Genomic DNA, 6527 nt, shown 5'->3' with positions numbered 1-6527 from the left:
TAGAGGTAAAGGTGGTTCGTCTCTCGAAACTTTAACAGTTAACGGCGCCAACCGAAGCGGTAAAGCTCTTGCTGATCATTTTAATCCCAACTTTACCAATTTCTCAAATCTTAGCAACTACACCTTAACAACATTACCCGCAATGAGCATCAGTACCTCTGAAACCATCTTCCTTCGCTCGACGGACCAAACTGATGTACACAGATAATTTCAATGCTTAAAAAACAGCAAGGCCCTTGATTATTAGAGCATATAAATAAAGCCGATAAAGTACGCGATTGAATTTCTGAGTCCTTTACTGTCACATATATATATATATATATATATATATATATATATATATATATATATATATATATATATATATATATATATATATATATATATATATATATATATATATATATATGTATATATGCCGCCCGTAGCTGTTCATTCGTTTTTGTAAATAACTGTAAATATATTCTTTCCCGCAACATATTTGGTGGAGGTGCGGCTTTCCTCTACGCCTACCGAAGACGGAGCTCCGCAGCGGCCGCCAGCTGACTTCGCTCACCATGACCCAAGACGCCGCCCAGCAAACATCACAATCGGCAATGCCATCGCTCATTCTTTCTTCCCCTCGTGACCCTGGGACATTTTCTGGCACCGACAACGTTGACGTGGAAGACTGGATCAACATGTATGAACGCGTGAGTACGTACAACCGCTGGGATCCGACTCTTATGCTCGCGAATGTCATCTTCTATCTAAAAGACACCGCCCGCGTCTGGTACGAGACTCACGAAGACGATTTGACCAGCTGGGACGTCTGCAAGCAGAAACTGCGCGAGCTGTTTGGACGGCCGCTCGGCCGAACACTCGCCGCAAAGAGGGAGCTTGCGTCCAGAGATCAAACGTCTACGGAATCCTATGTTTCCTACATTCAGGACGTGTTGGCCCTCTGCCACAAAGTTGACAATCACATGCCCGAATCTGACAAAGTGGGTCACGTGTTGAAGGGGATCGCCGACGACGCCTTCAACCTGCTCGTCTGCAAGAACTGCACTACAGTCGACGGCATTATTAAGGAATGTCGCCGCTTCGAGGAAGCTAAAAGCAGACGTATTAGTCAGCCGTACACATGCCTCCCTAACACGGCTGCGACTTCCTCATGTGAAGACCTGCTGCACCGGCAAACTCCTGCGCCTCCAGAAAATGTGCATTCGACACGAACTCGAAGCTATGTCCCTTGCCTCCCTGCCTCTACGTGATGACGACAACCACTTGCCCACCATCTCGATGGTACAAGCCGTCGTCCGTCAAGAGCTTGCAAACCTTGCTGTCCAGCCCGTCAGCCCTGTGCGTCCTTCATCACCATCCGACATCACTGCGATTGCTCCTGAACGACCTTCCTACTTCGCTCCACGTCGCCGTAACCCTAACGACTGGCGGACACCCGACGACAGACCCATTTGTTTTCTCTGCCACCGCATTGGCCACATCTCCCGTCACTGTCGCAATTATTGGTCTCGTCGTAGCACATACAGTCAACTAAGCTCTCACCGCAACGATGACCAGCCCCGCCACTTCACGCCCCCTCCAGCCCAGCAGAGTGCTACCGTTGACGGCCAGATTTCCCGCTCCAGCCGCTCCCCGTCCCCCCTGCGTCGGCAGTCTCGTTCGCCCCTACGCCGTCGCTCCTCTCCTGGCCCCTACGGACGCTCGCAAGCGGAAAACTAGACGCTGCAGTGTCTGGAGGTGATGCTGCAGTACAGCCCCAGTCCCAAAATCCTCGCTTAGCCCTTCGCGCACACCAAAATTTGCTCGCTATTCATGTCGATGGAGTCCCTGTGAGAGCCCTGATCGACACGGGCGCGCACGTGTCCGTCATGAGTTCCACCCTACGACGCCGCCTCAGAAAGGTACTGACCCCTGCACCCACAGCCGTTCTCCGCGTTGCCGACGGCGGAACGCCTCCTGTGGTTGGACTATGCACAGCCCGTGTGACCATATCCGGCCGCCATACATCCGTTGTATTCTCTGTTCTGGACCAGTGCCCTCATGACGTCATTCTTGGCCTCGACTTCCTGTCTGAGCATTCAGCCCTCATCAACTGCGCCACCAGTGTTGTCCAGCTTGACCTTCCTCTTTCTGCTGAGTCGCCGTCCCCAGTTGTACCTCGTCTTTGTGCTGTCGACTTTGTCCGTCTACCGCCTCAAGCCGCAACTTACATTTCTTTCTCATCTGTTCCCCCTGTTCCTGGTGGCCCCTACGTAGTCACTCCGGACCTTGACGTTGCCCTCACGCGAAGTATTACGCTTGCGCACACTGTCTTTACAATGTCGGCAAACCGTGCGTACCTTCCGGTTCTGAACTTTGGCTTGTCTATCCAACCGCTCCCGCGAGGCATCTCACTCGCCACGCTGTGCCCTGCTGCCGAATGTGTCATATCAGTGGTGGACAGGTGCTTACCTTCCACTCATCAATGCCTGTTGCCTGCGGCAACATCACCAGAGAAACCAACGGATGACTACGCCGACATGATCTGTTCTGACCTACCAGCGATGCAAGCTCACGATCTTAGGTGCCTCGTATCATCTTTTCGCGACATCTTCGACTTTGATGCCCGTGTTTTGACTCGTACCTCTGTGGTGACGCATCGGATAAACACCGGTGATGCCGCTCCTCTCCACAGACGTCCGTACCGCGTGTCCAGCGCTGAACGCACCGTCATAAATCAAGAGGTCGATAAGATGCTCGCAAAAGACATCATCGAGCCCTCGTCAAGCCCTTGGGCTTCTCCAGTTGTCCTGGTAAAAAAGAAGGACGGCAGCTGGCGCTTCTGCGTTGATTACCGGCACCTAAAACGTATCACAAAAAAGACGTATATCCTCTCCCGAGGATCGATGATGCATTAGATTGCCTCCACGGCGCCAAATATTTCTATTCAATTGGTCTTCGGTCGGGGTACTGGCAAATTGCCGTAGATGAAAAGGACCGTGAAAAGACCGCCTTCGTGACGCCTGATGGCTTATACCAATTTAAAGTCATGCCATTCGGACTCTGTAACGCGCCGGCTACCTTTGAACGAATGATGGACTCCCTGCTTTGCGGCTTTAAGTGGTCTACCTGCCTCTGCTACCAAGACGATGTTGTGGTTTTCTCGCCTACTTTTGCCACGCACCTCGAACGCCTCTCCAGTATTTTGACAGTGTTTCGTAACGCCGGACTCCAGCTGAACTCATCTGAATGCGAATTCGGTCGCCGCCAACTCACTATTCTCGGACACCTGGTTGATGCTTCTGGTGTACGCCCAGATCCAGTCAAAATTCAAGCCGTGAAGGAGTTTCCTCTTCCTAGGTCGTCGAAAGATGTGCGCAGCTTTGTCGGCTTGTGCTCGTATTTTCGACGTTTTATCAAAGATTTCGCCGGCATCGCTCGCCCCCTCACCGACCTTCTTAAGAACGACACCCCCTTTATCTGGGGGCCTGCTCAAGAAAACTCATTTTCCTCCCTCGTTCATTTGCTAACCTCTCCGCCCATTTTAGCCCATTTTGACCCGTCGTCTCCCACAAAGATTCGCACCGACGCCTCCGGATATGGGATCGGTGCCGTGCTAGCCCAACGCCAATAGGGCCAAGATCGCGTCATCGCTTATGCCAGCCGCCTACTTTCCGCCGCAGAGCAAAATTACTCCATTACTGAGCGCGAGTGTCTCGCCCTTGTCTGGGCTGTCGCTAAATTCCGCCCGTACCTGTTCGGCCGCTCATTCACTGTCGTCACTGATCACCACGCTCTCTGTTGGCTGTCTTCACTAAAAGATCCCACCGGTCGCCTTGGTCGCTGGGCTTTGCGCCTTCAAGAGTATTCATACTCTGTCGCGTACAAGTCCGGTCGTCACCACCAGGATGCTGACTGTTTATCCCGATACCCTGTGGAGCCGCCTGACCTCGAAGACGCTGAGACCCTACCCTGCCTCTTAGCTATCACTGCTCTCACCGATATCGCCAACGAACAGCGCAACGACTCATCTTTACAACCTATCTATGATGGCCTCCGCTCTGCAAACCGATCTCCGTCTCTGCAACTTTATGTGCTCCAGAATGGCATTTTGTATCGCCGCAACCTACGCTCCGACGGTCCTCCGCTGCTCCTCGTCATACCCCAACATCTACGTTCTTCTGTCCTTGATGAATTGCACGATCTGCCGACAGCCGGCCACCTTGGCGTGTCCCGCACGTACGCTCGAGTGCGGCACCGCTTCTTTTGGCTTGGTCTGTATCGTTCCGTCAAGCGTTACGTTGCCGCTTGCGACCTGTGTCAACGCCGGAAAAGACCCTCCACTTTGCCTGCCGGTCTTCTACAACCCATCGACGTACCTCCGGAACCTTTTCACCGTGTTGGCCTCGACCTTCTTGGTCCTTTTCCCACGTCCCTCTCCGGTAACAAGTGGATCGCTGTCGCAACTGATTATACGACTCGGTACGCCATCACGCGGGCTTTGCCCACCAGCTGCGCTACTGATGACGCCGATTTTCTTCTCCAAGACGTAATCTCTTCACCATGGCGCCCCTCGTCAACTGCTCACCGACCGCGGTCGTTATTTTCTGTCCAGAGTGATTGATGACATTCTTCGTTCGTGTGCCACGCAGCACCAGCTCGCGACAGCTTACCATCCACAAACCAACGGGCTTACGGAACGGTTCAACCGCACGATCCTCGATATGTTAGCAATGTACGTCTCACCGGACCACCGCGATTGGGACGCAGCCTTGTCTTTTGTGACATTTGCGTACAACTCTTCACGGCATGACACAACAGGCTATTCCCCTTTCTACCTTTTGTTTGGTAGGCACCCCCTATTGCCTTTGGACACACTCTTGCCGCCTTCTTCAGTCCCCACCACTGCTTACGCTCAGGACGCCATCGCCCAGGCCACGCTGGCTCGCCAAATAGCCCGTAGTCGGCTCCGTGCCTCTCAAGCTTCCCAGAAGTCCGCCTACGACCGCCGACACCGGGCCATCGAATATCACCCCGGATCACTCGTCCTTCTCTGGACGCCGTCGCGCAGCGTCGGTCTCTCTGAGAAGCTCCTTTCTCACTACCGTGGCCCTTACCGTGTGGTGCGCCGAGTCACCGACGTGAACTATGAAATTGCTCCCTTTGCGTCCTCGCCATCGTCATCTGGCCCCTCTACAGACGTCGTCCATGTATGCCGCCTCAAACCTTATCACGACGCTCCTACGCCACCACTCTAACGCCGAGACGGCGTTTCATCAGCCGGGGGTCCTGCAGCGGGTAGACGACGACGACGACATTGAGCGAGTGAACGAGTGGACGAGGAAGAAGACGAAAACTCATCTCTGGCTGTGTTCTGAATGCCGCCCGTAGCTGTTCATTCGTTTTTGTAAATAACTGTAAATATATTCTTTCCCGCAACTATATATATATATATATATATATATATATATATATATATATATATATATATATATATATATATATATATATATATATATATATATATATATATATATAGCTGTGAAAACATGAGGTACTTGACTGCTTAAAATAATATACATCGAAGTATACGCTTCATTTAAGGAAACATTTTTATTTGACTCGACGTTTCGATCGGAGGACCGATCTTTTTCAAGAGTGACCATACAGTGCATGGGCGCGTGTTCTTATAGCATGGGACTTGACACACAGAAGGCTTAAAAAGAAAAGAAATAAAGAAAAGTAAAGAAAAGAAAAAAGGGGGAGGGGGCGGCCGGGAGAACGGAACACAACTGACACCGATGGCATATTAGGGAAGCAAAGGTGGACTGCACACACACACACACACACACACACACACACACACACACACACACACACACACACACACACACACACACACACACACACACACACACACACACACACACACACACACACACACACACACACACACACACACACACACACACACACACACACACACACACACACACACACACACACACACACACACACACACACGCGCACGCACGCACGCACGCACGCACACGCACACACACGAAGCGAAAGAGGGAGGCCGAGCTGGGTGCGCACGCGGCTACTGCGACAAGAAAAAAGAAAAAAAGAAAAAGAGAGAGAGAGAAGCAAAAGCAGAGAAAAGGGGGAAAGCAAAGAAGAAACGTGGTGGGGCTTAACAAAAGAAGGGATGCGTCCGCCAATTGTGGGTTTCGGTATGCCTCTGTCCACGTATGTGCGGCCCCGAGCGGCTCCGAAAGATGGCCCGGACGAGGCGGAACAGGTTGAGACCGCCCAAAGTGGCTCCACATGGTGACACGCGAGCCGCTAAAACCAGATGAGGTTCCCATAGGAGGACCAGATGCAAAGGCTTGTTGACAGGAATGCAAAAAAACAAGAGATATAGCACAGAGAAATTTCAAAAAATAAAAAATATATAAAAAATATATAATGACCAAGAAAGAAGAAAGAGAAGGGGACATATGGCCCTCGCGGGACCAAAGAATGAGTTGAACGGCAGATGGAAA

The sequence above is a fragment of the Amblyomma americanum genome, chromosome 1 (assembly GCF_052857255.1).
Source record: "Amblyomma americanum isolate KBUSLIRL-KWMA chromosome 1, ASM5285725v1, whole genome shotgun sequence".
Taxonomy (NCBI): domain Eukaryota; kingdom Metazoa; phylum Arthropoda; class Arachnida; order Ixodida; family Ixodidae; genus Amblyomma; species Amblyomma americanum.
Note: the sequence above shows the minus strand (reverse complement) of the source record.